Genomic DNA, 16,721 nt, shown 5'->3' on the forward strand with positions numbered 1-16,721 from the left:
CTATGCTTGCTGCACCTTGTTGTTGTTGTTGTCCCATGTGCCATACTATTGCAACACCATGAACTTGCTGCACTAAATACTAGATGTCCCATGTATCTCTGTTGCACAATGTCACAATGTCATTGATCATTGTGCTGTCCCATCATTGCGCTGTCCAATGAGTTTGCAACACCATGTACCTTTGCTGCCATGTCACAATGTCATTGTTGTCCATGCATCTTTGTAGCACTATGTAGCCTTGTTGTCCATCCATCTTTGTAGTGCTTATGTAGCCTTGTTGTCCATGCATCTTTGCATCACTTATGTAGCCTCGCTGTCCATGCATCTTTGCAGCGCTATTTAGCCTTGTTGTCCATGCATCTTTACAACATTTACGTAGCCTTGCTGTCCATGCATCTTTGCAGCACTATCTAGCCTTGATGTCCATGCATCTTTGCAGCACTTATGTAGCCTTGTTGTCCATGCATTTTTGCAGCTCTAAACTGTACCTAGAAACAACGTTTAGGGATGCCTTTAGGACAACATTTAGGGCTGCCTTAGAACAACGTTTAGGGCTGCCTTTAGGACAACATTTAGGGCTGCCTTAGAACAACGTTGAGGGCTGCCTTAGAACAACGTTAGGGCTGCCTTAGAACAACGTTTAGGGCTGCCTTAGAACAACGTTTAGGGCTGCCTTTAGGACAACATTTAGGGCTGCCTTAGAACAACGTTGAGGGCTACCTTTAGGATAACGTTAGGGCTGCCTTAGAACAACGTTTAGGGCTGCTTTCTTTGCTATGGCTAGGGCAACCTCTTTTCCTCCAACGTCTAGGGCTTTCATACCTAGATTTCTCTTCCACTAAAACCCAAGACAAGTGGAGAGAAATCAAGATAGAAGTGTGTGTAGAAATGACTATGAAGTCATCTCATTTTATACTAAAACGTTGAACACGTGGGGTTTATTTGGTTGCTGGTCAATCTTGACGAATTATCTTATAACACAAATAAATTCATAACTCCATGAATACTTACCGGAATCGGATGATATTTAGATCAATCCTACACCTCTCGATGAGAGGAGTCTAAGAAAAATATCAGTTGCCATAAATAAGATGACCCACATGGAGTTTGGCCCTAGTTGCCAATTTTAACACTCCCTCTCAACTAGGGAGAACTCCATCCGCTAATCCATTTGTCCGACTGTACTATCTCTGCCATCAGTGCCCTACCTCTGCTCTGCTATGTTGAGCTCTGTTCTGTTCTGCTCTGCTAAACCATGAAGAAGAATTGATCGAGAATGTCTCATACCATTCTTTATTGACCCGAAGTCAATTCCATATGAAGAGGGTGTGTCATACCACTCTTACTGACTCGAAGTCAACTTCATTTATCCCAGATCAGTTTCATTGATCCCAGATCAATGGAGGTCATCCTAGCATATAGGGAGTACGTTAGATACAATGATGCGTCCATCGATAGTACTACTAATGGTCCTTAACCCCATTTCCCTACTCATTGATCAGATGAGAGGTACTTCTCATGAGTCCCAGATTGCATGGGTAGGATGCCTCGACAGGAGAACTAATCATCCTGTCCACAGGAGAATGAATCATCCTGCCCCATAGTCGCCATGGGAGAACTAATCATCCCGGCCCCCAAGAGAACTAATCATCCTATTCCACAGTCCCCATGGGAGAACTGATCATCCCGACCCACAGGAGAACTAATCATGTTGTTCCACAGTCGCCACGTGATATCACAGGGAAGGTTGAGCCATTCACCTTGTACACAACGCACCATTAGAGGAGGGTGAGCTGTCCTATGGTTCCGTGTTGCTCCAGTAAGTACCCCAAGCCCCTCGGAACTCCCAGAGCTCAATGCATGCAACATGAAGGACCCCTATAAGAAGGTCTCTCAACGACTCCAAGTCGTTCGGGAAAGTCACAGATTTGACCTTTCCCCGGGGCTTTGACAAAAAGTTTGCGACTTGTACATGAGTCTCAATGCGATGGAGCCTCCTCGCTCATCGACTTACCATATCCGAGATAAGGTAGTATCTGATGTCTATCTGCTGGAGCAATCATCGAATATGGGATTCCTCAACAATCGAATCCCCCCTTGGTTGTTACAAAGGATCACAGTGGTATTCATCATCTGTACAAAACAACTCACTGAAGAGCTTGCACAACTAGGGAGCTTCATACGAGATCATACTCGTAGTTATGTATTCGGTCTCGGTGGTGCTTATAGCAACCGACTTTTGCTTCCTGCTCATCCACAATATCGAAGCAAAATCCAAAGAGAACCAGCACTGAGAAGTGCTCTAGTGATCCTCCACATTGCTTGCCTAGTCAACATTCGAATAATCATTCTACTTCATATTCTCAGCAGTGTATCTCAATCTATGAGAGATTGTGCCCTGAAGATATCTCAAAAGATTCTTGGCACCAATCCAGTGAGGCTCAATCAAACATGAGCTCACTATGCTAGCTGCAAAACATATATCCATACAGAAGTTCACCAAGAACATCAATGCGAATGAGTTTATTAAACTCAGAGGCATTTCCCAAATCTAGTTCACCATCACTATCATATAACTTTTGAAAGTTAAGATCCATGAGGTAGTCACGGGCTTGCAGTTTACTATTCCACATCCGGAATCCAACTCCCTCTTACTTTTGCAAATGAGAGGGTCTGCACCTGCCAGAAATAGGTCGTCCTCAGAAGGTGCCGGTATAAGAGGTCTATCATCCACAACCTTTGAGCAATGGTTTGGATCAGTTTCACTCCTAGTGAATCTCAGCTTCATCAAATTGTTATCAATCCTCTCATACTATGACCGGGGTGTTTTGCTTCAAGCCATAGAGGGCTTTCTTCCACCTGTATACATGAGATTCCTGATCATGAATCTCAAACTCCTCGGGTTGTTCCAAACTTGTGGACCTGCTACATTAGGGGAATAGTCCCCTTGTAAGATTTTTCCTTGTTACATCTCGGACATGTACCTTTATGCTCTTCTTGAATTCAGGCATCCCTGTCACCATCTGACTCACATCGGGTAGGGCCCCATAATAAGTAGACCTCTAGTGCTATAGATGAGATGTGACCACTGACATGGTTTCCAATGGATCATCTTGCAACTTGATACAAATTTCCAACCCTGAACCCATGAGTAAAAGCATCTTAAAAAATTCTATTTTCAAACACGTACCTTTTCATCGATGAATGCCACCCTGAAACCTTTGACTTCCATTGTCGAAATGGACACCAGGTTCTTCTTGCGATCAGGTACATAAAGAGATTCTTTTAAATGAATCAAGTTAGCCTTATTTAATCTAGGGGTAACATTCCCTACACCCTTTCCGGGATAAGTGGCATAGGCGCAAAGTATAATCCCACGATTGTTTCCATCTCTACTAAATTAGAGAGATCACCCTTTTATCCGATGAAGTGCCTTGAAGCACTACAATCAATAAGCCAGATTCCCAAAGAATCTGAAGGAGAGAGCCAATACAAGATAACACTTCTTTATCTTATCAGAAACAACATTTGATTCTTCATACCTGGGGTTTCTTTCTTGAAGAGTCGCCTGTTTCCTTGATGCCCTGCATTACCTGTCATTCCTTTGATCATTGAAGATGTCCCTGGAATGATTGTTATCTTCATCAAAGTGATGTGTCCCTACCATTCGGACACTCGTTCGCATAATGGCCGGACTTATTACTACCAAGGCATCTGCCTTTCCTTCCACCCTTAGATCCAAGCTTCCCATTGAAGTGATCTTTAGGTGGGCCATTAGAAGCTTCCGCTGCGCATTCTGATAATATTATCTGCTTCGACTTCACCCTTGGCGAATTTGAAGAGGGATGAGGAATCCATTGATTCTTTTGTGGGGAAATCTTTGATCAATTCTTTTTATATATTCTTCAATAGTTTAGCAGAGAGAGACATAGATAATACATTTACAACAGAAGTCAACACTTTGACTTATCTAGGTAGAGAATAGATCATCTCTAAGAAGATGATACATGAGATCAGTTGAAGACATGCTGCTTTAATTGATTCTCCAAGGTGACTCCTTCACCTATCATTGTGCTGCATCTCGTCGTCACCCTGCACCATGCTGCACCCATCATCACAATGCTGGACTTTATGACCTTGTTGTACACATCATACTGCTGCATCTTATACGGCATTGTTGTCCCAGTGCTTAGCACTGTTATACCTTGTGCCACTGTAGCACCATGTTGTCACCCATGTGCTTGCTGCACCAAGTACCATACTGTTGCCCCAATGTGCTTGCAGCACTATGCTTGTTGTACCTTCTTGTTGTTGTTGCCCCATGTACCATACTATTGCAGCACCATGAACTTGCTGCACTAAATACTAGATGTCCCATGTATCTCTATTGCACAATGTCACAATATCATTGATCATTGTGCTGTCAGAACAAGATGTTGTCCCATCATTGTGTTGTCCAATGATTTTGCAGCACCATGTACCTTTGCTGCCATGCCACAATGTCATTGTTGTCCATGCATCTTTGTAGCACTATGTAGCCTTGTTGTCCAGGCATCTTTGTAGCACTTACGTAGCTTTGTTGTCCATGCATCTTTACGGCACTATCTAGTCTTGCTGTCCATGCATCTTTGCAGCACTATCTAGCCTTGCTGTCCATGCATCTTTGCAAAGCTATCTAGCCTTGCTGTCCATGCATCTTTGCAACACTTATGTATCCTTGCTGTCCATGCATCTTTGCAGCGCTTATGTAGCCTTGCTGTCCATGCATCTTTGCATCTCTAAACCGTACTTATGTATCCTTGCTGTCCATGCATCTTTGCAGCACTTATGTAGCCTTGCTGTCCGTGCATCTTTGCAACACTTATGTATCCTTGCTGTCCATGCATCTTTGCAGCACTTATGCAGCCTTGTTGTCCATGCATCTTTACGGCACTATCTAGTCTTGCTGTCCATGCATCTTTGCAGCGCTATCTAGCCTTGCTGTCCATGCATCTTTGCAACGCTATCTAGCCTTGCTGTCCATGCATCTTTGCAACACTTATGTATCCTTGCTGTCCATGCATCTTTGCAGCACTTATGTAGCCTTGCTGTCCGTGCATCTTTGCATCTCTAAACTGTACCTAGAAACAACGTTTTGGGCTGCCTTTAGGACAACATTTAGGGCTGCCTTTAGGACAGCATTTAGGGCTGACTTAGAACAACGTTTAGGCTGCCTTTAGGATAGCGTTAGGGCTGCCTTAGAACAACGTTTAGGGCTGCCTTCTTTGCTGCGGCTAGGGCAACCTCTTTTCCTCCAACGTCTAGGGCTTCCACTCCTAGATTTCTCTTCCAGTAAAACCCAAGACAAGTGAAGAGAAATCAAGATAGAAGTGTGTGTAGAAATGACTATCAAGTCATCTCTTTTTATACTAAAACGTTGAGCACATGTGGGGTTTATTTGGTTGCTGGTTGACCTTGACGAATTGTCTTATAACACAAATAAATTCATAACTCCATGAATACTTATCGGAATCGGATGATCTTTAGATCATTCCTATACTTCTCGATGAGAAACAACGTTTAGCGCTGCCTTTAGGACAACATTTAGGGCTGCCTTAGAACAATGTTTAGGGCTACCTTTAGGACAACATTTAGGGCTGACTTAGAACAACGTTTAGGTTGCCTTTAGGATGGCGTTAGGGCTGCCTTAGAACAACGTTTAGGGCTGCCTTCTTTGCTGTGGCTAGGGCAGCCTCTTTTCCTCCAACGTCTAGGGCTTCCACTCCTAGATTTCTCTTCCACTAAAACCCAAGACTCCATGAATACTTATCGGAATCGGATGATCTTTAGATCATTCCTACACTTCTCGATGAGAAACAACGTTTAGCGCTGCCTTTAGGACAGCATTTAGGGCTGCCTTAGAACAATGTTTAGGGCTACCTTTAGGACAACATTTAGGGCTGACTTAGAACAACGTTTAGGTTGCCTTTAGGATAGCGTTAGGGCTGCCTTAGAACAACGTTTAGGGCTGCCTTCTTTGCTATGGCTAGGGCAACCTCTTTTCCTCCAACGTCTAGAGCTTCCACTCCTAGATTTCTCTTCCACTAAAACCCAAGACAAGTGGAGAGAAATCAAGATAGAAGTGTGTGTAGAAATGACTATCAAGTCATCTCTTTTTATACTAAAACGTTGAGCACGTGGGGTTTATTTGGTTGTTGGTCGACCTTGACGAATTGTCTTATAACACAAATAAATTCATAACTCCATGAATACTTATCGGAATCGGATGATCTTTAGATCATTCCTACACTTCTCGATGAGAAGAGTCCAAGAAAAATATCAGCTGCCATAAATAAGATGACTTGCATGGAGTTTGGCCATAGTTAACAATTTTAAGAGATGTCTACCAAATCCATATGTTGCATTCTTCTTTTTAATCATACACTTAGGGTTTCATCTCAAAATCTTAATTTTATATGTCCATGGATGTTTTAATTTAAATTTGCTCCAAGAAGATCATGAAGCCCTAGTAACTCCATGAGAGAGACACCATGTTGAAATGAAACTTTAGAGAGAAGATCATGAAGCCCTCATGACTACATGAAGCACCCCTAGTGACTCCAAGAGAGAGACACACCATGCACAAGTGAAACTAAAGAGAGAAGATGACTAGTGCACTAAAATCACATTTTTACAAAAGAGTGAAATAAGAATGAACATAATGATATTAACAGAGACTATCTCCATTATCTTTATATATGGGAGGTAAGGGAATCTAACAATATGATGTGGACAAATGCCCTTTGAAGTGACCTATAATAAAAACACATGTAGGCTCATACAAGTTAAGCACTCCATTTTAAGGGTAAACATTCCAAGTTCCAAGGGGAGATGTTTTACACAACAAGGGCTCCAAGACAAGGTAGGAAGGTGTGTCCACTGCACAACCTAATATTGACTTCATGAATGGAAGAAACCAATGTGACATGACTAGCACATCCCAAAAGTTATTTTCACCCTAACTAAGATTTGGGTGCTCCTATATGCTCTCAAGCCTCTTTGAATTTGGAAGGTTCATCCAACCTTCCAACTAGTATGTACATGTGCTATTATCAACAAGTAACTTGTAAAATACACCCTCTCTCCCCTTAATCCCAATATAACAAAAAGTAGGGACAATAGAACAGTTACAGTAGAACAGAGAAAAGACTACAATACATGCAAAATCCAGAAGACAAAAATAAGACAACAAGGAGACACAGATTAGAATTCGAACTTCCGTTGCCCGCAAATCGCAAATCGAACCACTGGGGAGACCCTTGAAGAACATGTACCGAGGAATCATGGCCGCCCCGTACTTTGAAAGTAAGCTAGCTTCAGAGTTGCTTGTGGCAGACATGTTGGAAAGAGACCTCCAAAAAGGAAAACTTCAGCTCTGTGATCAACTAGCCCAATTATAAAGTGAGGTTACCTCGAAAGCATGTCAGCCCTGAGCCCACTAGATCACTAAGAGGGAGTCCCCGACGATCAGGTTTTGGTCTAAATCTAACCATTTGGAGCATTGGAGGGCTCCTCATAATGCAAGCAACTCAACCCGACTATTGTCTTCAACACCAACAAACCAATAGAATCTATAATGGATAGAGGGGTCTAGATTGAGAAACACTCCACTACCACAAACCCCACTCGAGGAAGCACCATCAAAGTAGCAGTTCGAGAATCTTCCCACCAAATCAACAAATGAAGTGGATCTAGAAGTGGCTTTTGGAGTCCAGGGACCAACTTCCATAAATAATGTCACAATCCAGAGGGATGCAATGATTGAGTTGGGAGGAATACCTTCAAAGATCTGTTTGTTTTGAGTTATCGAGGAATGCCTTCAAAGCTTTGGCTTGGAGAGACTAGGACCCAACTTAAGCATGGATGGAGGAGAGGTGAGAATGGACATTGATACCAAAGAGGAGAGGGACCTTAATCAAAATGGCAGCAACGAAGAGGCAACGCAGAAATAGATGGGAGCAATTCTCAAAGGTAGTTCGACATAGGGAACATTTACCAGGCCCCACAAACCCTTTTTATAACAAATGGCCCCAACTTAAGATGCGGTTGTATAAAACAAACCACGTGAAGCATTTGATTTTCAAAGGGACTTCCCAAACCTTGAAATTTGTGGTGCAGCGCATGAGGCGAGGAGGGTGGATGCTAGAAGAAATGTAATCATACACTTCCTTGGCTGCAATCCGCTCATTCAATATCCACCCACCCCAGACTAGCTAATATGGATGCTGAGAGAATGAGATGCCCGCTTGTGTTCGAAGACAATGGAAAGATTCACATTCTTTAGCCAAGTTGTTTGGTATATCGATCTCTCTAGCATGAGGCCAAACGAGGGGAGAAAAAGGAGCATGATTGTCCATTTTGAGGCTGACCAAATTTTGAATTCCCTGCAAGTTAAGTGTGTGAATCAAGGGTGTTGATAATACATGGCAGCCTAACATGCCCTTAATCGCATCCCTACCAACTAGAATTTATTGCCCATCACCCACCAACCACTGTAGGTTGTTGCAGAGCCACGAAACAATATGTCTAAAGACTACGCCAGAAATATGATGCGTTGGAATTTGAGGGCACCCGCTACCTTATCACATTCCTTCAAGCTCTGAAAGTGGATGTATTTAGTGAACATAATGGTTTGACATAGGCCCCTTTCCCTGAATTCCCTCCACAGATTCATATTCATTAGGGAAATATTGAATCCTCTGAGACCCAAGATGTTGTTGTGCAGAGAATATACAGGAGCAATCGAGTCGATAAGGAGGGAATTTTCATATTCAATAGAATACAACTCCTGACTGAGCATTCCACTGATTAAGAACCCAAGATTTATCTGTTGTTTTAACCTCCTTAGTTTGAGTATTATAAGACTTATGGGGTCTTCTAGAGTAATATAATCGGAGTGGACAAAGAATTGCGGACCAGATTCTTGAACTCAGGTTCATTGGCCTATATATGGTTGAATTTAAAGGGTAAATTGCCATGTTGCAATGCATCTAGCCACTCCGAGAAGATACCATCATGGTATGAGATTTCAGAGAATAGCGACCATGATTTAATATTGATCATCCTTTGACACAGGAGAGAATCCACAAAGAGCCTGTCTAATATTTTAGCAATGCCTTCTGCCCCTATTTTGTCATTTCTCCAGGTTGGGCATAAGGGGACGGGCGATGTCTTTGAGGGCTTTTCGGTTGAATAGATCAATAAGGAAAGGAGATAACAAATCCATTATGGACATGTGTCCCCAACACTCGCGGAAATCCAATGCAAAGTTTAGATCTGCTGCCATGATCATAGGATTGATGTCTAGAATGTTAGAAGAGTCCGTCAATTCCCAAAAAACTTTGTGGTTGTTGTATGGGGCATAAACATTCATAATACAGAATGTGTGACTCCATCCCCTACAATAACCAAACAATATAATGTCAACATGGAATCTAAATGCAAGAAAGGAGAAATGTGGGGTTCTAGATAGCAACAAGTCCCCAAGAATGTCCCTGTGAGCTAGTGGCACAACCATGTCTTGTTGGAGAGATCTTGAGAAGAATCTCCAGTGCTCGCTCCTTAGTCAACATCGTTCCCTGGAGTAGCATAATTGATGGCCCATTTGTGGATATACAGTGTTCGAGGGATCAAATTGTATTGGCAGATCCCAGGCCCCTAATGTTTAAGAGACATAACCCTCGTTAAGGAATTGGAGCGCTGGGATATGATTCTCTAAGATTTTGGGAAGGAGCTTCCTAAATGGATTCAAATGATCTGATTGCATGTCTTGTATCAAAAGTAGGATACAATGTCTCCTCTATAGCTTCAGAGAACCAAGAGTTCAGTTCAGTCTCTAAATACCCACATAGGGAGAGCTTCTTAAATTTTCTCTTTTTTCTTTGATCCAGATCGACTTTCTTCGATTCCCTAGTGCCGTTAGATCCCGAATGATGTGAATTTTTTTCCTCATTGACAAAGCTTCAATGTGAACGCGACTATGTGTGTGAGTGCGACAAATGCTTTCATAACGAACACAACAAGCACATACAAAAACGGTCGCAAGCATCACTTAGACACCAGCGTGCAAAAACTTGAATGAAATGAACAAGCAAGGCAGATGCGAGGACTCACATGAGTTCATGGAGTGAACCCGCGTGTGTGTAGTCATCAAGTGAAATTCTCAAGGGAGGCTTCGAAATTGGCGCAGGCCAAAATTTTGGAAGGTGGTTGTAGCTGCTACAACATAAATTTAACAATATTAATATTATAATATGTTAATATGAATACTATATTTACTAATAATAATAATATTAATCTTTTAATATTTTTTTTTTGTAGGCTAAGGTGGTGCTCATTCTATTACTTCGATCAAAAAGAACATTACATCAGTTCATAAAACAGTATATGCCCGCCCTCTAGGGGAAACCAGGTCATAATGCCATCTGTAATTCTTGATAGCAGCCCAAAAAAAATATGTCCATAGTCTAATGGAATTTGCTAAATAGACGATGCAATCCTGAAACTTACTAAAACTATTACAAAAGCTACTGCCTTGAATGATATGCATTCTCCTATCTTTGACAAAAACAGAGCTAAAACCACAAAAATTATTGCCAGTTCTAAACATATCTTGAGTTAATCATGGTCCTTTGCAGGTTGCTGCAGCGCCTCTTCCGCTTGCTCCGGCTGGTCCCGAGTTAGCATGTTCTGGATGGTGTTCAGATTCTCCTCCATCCTCATCATAGCTTCATCTTGTTTCAGCATGGCAACTCTCAGAAAACTCAGTTCCAGACGGATGTCTGGGCTTCCTTTAGCCAAATTCACCATCTCCTTCGCCACTTGCAGCAGCGCTTTGGCCAGGATTCCCTTCATCACCCAGTAGAGATGAAGGGACTGTTTATAAAGGGACATGCGACCTCTGGTTTGACCCGGGTCATGCAGCAGGAAAGTCCAGTCTTCAACTTCCTCATCAGACTGGTCTTGGGTGGCTTCTTCTTCAAGCTTCTGCATTACCTTACGAACCGCCTGGTTGGAAAAGCGAAGGAAAGCCTGTTCGGCTTTGCGCACACGGTCCGTCACAGTCTCTTTCATCTTCCTGCTCCTTCCCGGGCCCCGCCTGGACGTTTCCCCAACCTCCTTTCCCTGGCCTTTTCGACCACGGGCTCTCTTGCTGGCCCTGTCCTCACCTTTGTCATCACCCGTTCCGCGCTTCCTCAACCCATAACGCCTAAACGTCATATCCTCAGCGCCCGCAGGGTTCGCGTTCGCCTGCTCAGTTCCTTCCTCAACCAGGTGCTCATGCTGGCGTCCGCTTTCCGTAGTCACATCCGGGATGATGTCATCCTCCGATTCGTCCTGAACCTCCCAAACAGAGAAGGAAGGCTCCTCCTGCATGAGGTTCTTGCCCTTTCTATCGCTGGTTTCCTCCCCGACGCCCTGGTGCTCCATCGCCTGTCGCTGTCTCTGCCTAGTCTCCATAATTCCCAGGGGTTCGTCCCTCTTCAATCCCTGGTCTCCCGGACTGTTCGCTGCTGTTTTATGCTTCTCAATGTAGCCCGCCCCTCTTGCCCAAATAGTGACCTCTCGTAAATCCTTCACCATCAACCCGCTTCGATTATAAAGAGTATCATTTGCCGCGGGGACGCAAGAGATACCGGTTATCAAGTACCGCTGGTCACTCTCCGGTGAGCCACTACTCCCTGCCGTCTTGTCATTATTCATTCCTTCTGCTGTGAATCCTGATGAGCCGTCTCCACCTCCAGTCATAGAACTGGCAATAATAACCTCGCATTGGGTGAACTGATTCCCAACCGTTTCACCTGCCACCGCAGTACTGTCACCCCGAGCTAAGTCCTTCGTCCTGCTGTCTGGCATGATGATTTCGATAAAACCTGATTTCATCCTAATCTTACATCTGACTCTCCACGAATCCCTATTAGTCCGATCCGCTAGACCGCGCATTATCCTCCGTGGCTTGAGCATGATCCATCTTGATGAGGTCTGCCAGCTCCTTCCACTCCTGATTATTTTCAATGGCTCTCCACTGACTATCAATTGAACTACCACGTCCATTGCAGCCTCGATTCGCCAACCAGTCTGCAACCTGATTCCCTTTTCGCCGCACATGACTTATGATGCTGTAGTCTATGCGTTTAATCAAACTGGCTATTTCTTGGACGATGCCTGCAGTCCTCCAACTTTTGGTTACTTTCTCCCATCCTTGTCCATTGTTGAGTCTCCTCAACATGTCTACAGCCAACTGCGAATCCCCTGTAATTTCTAGGTTGGTATAGCCATTCCTAATGGCAATTCGTAAACCTTGATGCAGGGCCCAAAACTCAGCCTCATTATTGGTCATTTGTCCCCCCCATTCGGCATAGATCCACCTCACTTGATTGTTACTGTCTCTAAAGATCCCTCCAAATCCAGCGTCTCCCGGGTTGCCCTTCGAGGCCCCGTCAAAGTTGAGCTTCATAAATTGATCCCTCGGGTACGAGAATTTCTCTGGACTCTGAGTTCTCATATCATTGCTGGCCGAGCATTTGTAGTGAACCATTTCCAGTTTTAAATTAAGTTTGTTCAGAATACCTTGTTCTTCCGGAGTAGTCTTCCAGTCATCACTTTCCCATTTATCAACTAGGATGGTCTCCCTTGTATACTCTACCACCTGTGTCCAAACAACTTCTGAAGGTTTAGCCCCATTCTGGAATATCCTCCTATTCCGTTCTTTCCAAACCGTCCAGAGAATGAAAGTAGATATCAGGTTCCAAGCCCTCTGGACAACCCGGCAATGGAAAGTTTCCTTATTCCACTGAAAGATTGTATCCTTAAATTCTCTAATGTTGAACCCTGGTTTGTTGAACAATTGTTTAGTCGATATCCATAGTCGTTCAGTATATGGACATCGAATCAGCAGATGATCTCTATCCTCCTCGTCATTGTTGCATAGATGGCATTGTGAGGGGCCATTGAACCCCTTCTTGCGGATACGATCCCATGTCAAAATTTTATTCTTTGTGGCTAGCCAGACAAAAATAGACACCTTAGGCCACCAATTGGATTCCCATATAGACTTCCAATCCCAATTCCTGACTTCTCCATTTTGAGACCCCATTAGAAAATAGGCCTCTTTGGTAGAGAAAGTCCCCTTCATTGAACTCCCCCACCGAAGTATATCTTGCCCCTGGCGAACTCTGAGTTTCCTTGATCCCATTTCTTTTCGGTAAGCATCTTGGATATCAGAATTAAAACCCTGATCCCATTTTGTCGGCTCCTCCCAGACCCTCCAACCTTCCGGCGTATCATTTTCTTTCCAATAATCCTTTACTTTCGGTCTGTTCCCTGCAGTTTTGTCACGGACTTGGAGAAGGATTTGAATGTTGTTTAGCCTTTCTCGTTGTTGCCAGCTATCTTCCCAGAAGTTTGCCTCTGACCCTCCTCTGATTTCCCAGAAAGTGTGCTTGTCAATCAGATCTCTGTTTTGAGAGGCTAATTCCCAAATAGTGGAGCCTCGGGGAATTTCTTGTAGTCTTAAGATATCAACCGGAGAGTTGGGCATTCTGTATTTAGTCCTCCAAATAGTTTTCCAAAGATCGCTTCCTCCACTAAGCCATCTCCACCATAGCTTGGCTCCCAGGACCTTGTTTAGAATTTCTGGGTCTCTTAATCCTAACCCTCCTTGTTCTTTTCTTTCGATGAGTTGATTCCAAGAGACCAGAGCCCACTTTTTCTTTTTATCAGCTCCACTCCATATGAATTTTCGGATAATTTCTCTGATTTTTGCACAAACCCCAGCAGGGGCAGCGATAATCGAGAGAGGATAGATAGGGATAGCCTGAAGAACCGACTTGGCAAGAATAACTCTTCCAGCAATATTCAGAACTCTGAACGTCCAATTGGCAATTTTGTTGTTAAGCTTGTCCAACACTCCCTGCCAGTTTTTCAACTTTTTAGAAGTGAAGTCAAGAATATTACCCAAGTATTTAGTGGGTAATTCCCCCCTTTTGAATCCCAGAATTCTGATTAGGTGGGATCTGACCTGTTCTATTGTGTTGAAGATGAAAACGCAGGATTTCTCTTTGTTGATTTCTAATCCCGAGGCAGCTGAAAATAGATCAAGGATCCTCTTTAAATTTTGGACTTCTCTTACCGTTGGCTCCCCGAACAGCATAATGTCATCAACAAATTGTTGATGGGTCAGGGGCAAATTGTTTCCCCAAATTTGCAAACCTTTAATTCTATTTGCTGTTCTTTCTTGTTTGATGAATCTCCCTAGTCCTTCAGCAGCTAGGATAAATAAAAAAGGGGACAGCGGATCACCTTGACGAATCCCTCTGGAGGCATTGAAAGTTTTTGAGGGGCTTCCATTAACCAGGATAGAGAAATGAGGAGTGGATATCAGATTGTGGATCCAAGCAATCCATCTTTGGTGAAAACCAAATCTTTCCAGGACTGTAGCAAGGTATTTCCAGTTTAGTCTATCATAAGCTTTGGATAAATCTAATTTTACCATCATACCTTTTTGCTTTTTAGCTTTCAAGGAGTGGATCACCTCCTGAGTTACAACAAGACCATCAAGTATCTGCCTGCCCTCAACGAAACCCGTTTGTTCAGCCGAGATTAAGTTGTTTAAAAGAGGTTTTAATCGTTTGGCAATCAAGGATGTGATTATTTTGTAAATGACATTGCACAGAGCTATAGGTCTAAAGCCATTAGCCTCCTCCAGGTTGTCTCCCTTAGGAATAAGAGCATAAAAGGTAGAGTTAAGAGCTGGCCATACCTTTTGATTTATTCTTGATTCCTCAACAAGCTCCAGAATTTCTTGTCCCAAGAAGTGCCAACCAGCCTGGTAAAAGTCCACAGTGAAGCCGTCCGGTCCAGGGGCTGTCCCTTTCTTCATTGTCTTCACAACTTCGTCCAGCTCCTCTAGGGTCGCGGCCCTCATGAGCGCTTTATTTTGGTCCTCTGTGACCAATCTAGGGATAGCAGAGCAGATCTCTTGTATGGCTCTCGTCCTGTCACCAGGAGGTTCGGTTAAAATTTCTTTATGGTGATCTGTCAATACTTGTTCAATTTCATTCTGTTCAACCACTCTTTCCCCATTTCTGTCCTTGATTGATAGTATTCTGTTTCCCTGCCTGTGCTTGACCATGGCCTGATGAAAGAATTTAGTGTTTCGTTCTCCCTCCCTCAGCCATTTTATCCTAGATTTTTGGCGCCATAGGATCTCCTCTTGCTTCCTCCTCTCTTCCAATCTACCAAGGATTACCCCTTCCTTGAGAGCGCTTTCTTCCGTTCTTCCTTCTAGAATTATCTTCTGTTGGAGATCAGTCATTTCCCCTTCCAGCTTCTGTTTATCCTCCAAAATGTTGCCAAATTCCTCTTTGTTCCATTTCTTGATTTTGCCTTTCAACTCTCTCAATTTTAGCTGGAACGTTTGCATTTTGCATCTGCCCTGACTATTACTTTGTTTCCACCATTTCTCGATTCTCTTGATGAACTCTGGGTCCCTTAACCAGAAGGCTTCGAATCGGAAAGGCCTTTTTCCCTGAATCTTTTTGATGTCAATCTCTAATCGAATCGGCCAATGGTCAGAGCCCAGCGCTGGAATGATCTTGGCTTCCACAAAAACATCTTTATTCATTATGGCTTCAGACACTAAAAATCTATCTAACCTGGAGGCAATTTGCTTTTTGCCCCCCCTTCTATTGTTCCAAGTGTATATCCCGTTAATGGTTTGGATATCCACTAGCCGGAGCTCTTCTATCATCTCATTAAATCTGTCCATAAAGTGATCCCTCCTTCTAATCCCTCCTTTTTTCTCTTCCATGGATCTGATCAGATTGAAATCTCCACCAATAATCCAAGCAGCTTCAGGGTACAGATTGCGGATCGCTTTAACACCGTTAATGAACTGTTCCTTATTCCCAGGGGTCGGGGGGCCATAAACTCCTGAAATAACTACCTGATGATTGGTTCCCACAACCCTTCCCAGTCCAGAAAGGATTCCCCTCATACTCACCCAGTTATCTATAGAAATGTCATTTGGGTTCCACAGGATTGCGAGTCCTCCTGCAAAGCCCGTTGCATCTTGCCCCATCACCTGATATGGTAACCTACTTTTTTCTATGATGTCTTCAAGTTGGTGAATCAAAATCTTTGTTTCCTGTAAAATCAGAATACTAGGTTTTTCTTTTTGTAACTTATCCTTCATATACCTTTGCTTACCTCTACTATTCAAACCCCTAATATTCCAACTGACAACTATCATTTAAAACTTTTTATAGGAGGGGAAGAATACCTCCGACAGAGGTATCACCTTACCTGAGTTTATCAATATCTCTCCCACCGTCTGGATCGTTTCACTCATTGGTTTCCGGCCTCTCTTTCTGCTGTTTTTGCCCGAGATGCCTGTTCCTTTATCTTCACTCCCTTGCTCACTCTCTAACATTGCTGGAGCATCCGGGGGTTCTCCTTTTTTCGCTTTGTATTTCTGGAATACTTCCTTGTATAGCTGCCTTTGGTCTTCAGGTATGAATCTGCTGTCTAAATACTTCCACTCCTGGATCAGCCTTCTCATGATTTTCTCTTCTTCTGCTTCAGTTTCAGGCTGGTTTTCCACTTCCATCAGAGCCACTACATCTGCTTCTGTTGCCTCTTCCTCTGTTTTTCCTTTGTTGACTTTGCTGATAGTTGTTCCT

This window comes from Pinus tabuliformis, chromosome 1_1, assembly GCF_031772625.1.
Source record: "Pinus tabuliformis cultivar Carrire ecotype Pingquan chromosome 1_1, CPIR1, whole genome shotgun sequence".
NCBI classification, from domain to species: Eukaryota; Viridiplantae; Streptophyta; class Pinopsida; order Pinales; family Pinaceae; genus Pinus; species Pinus tabuliformis.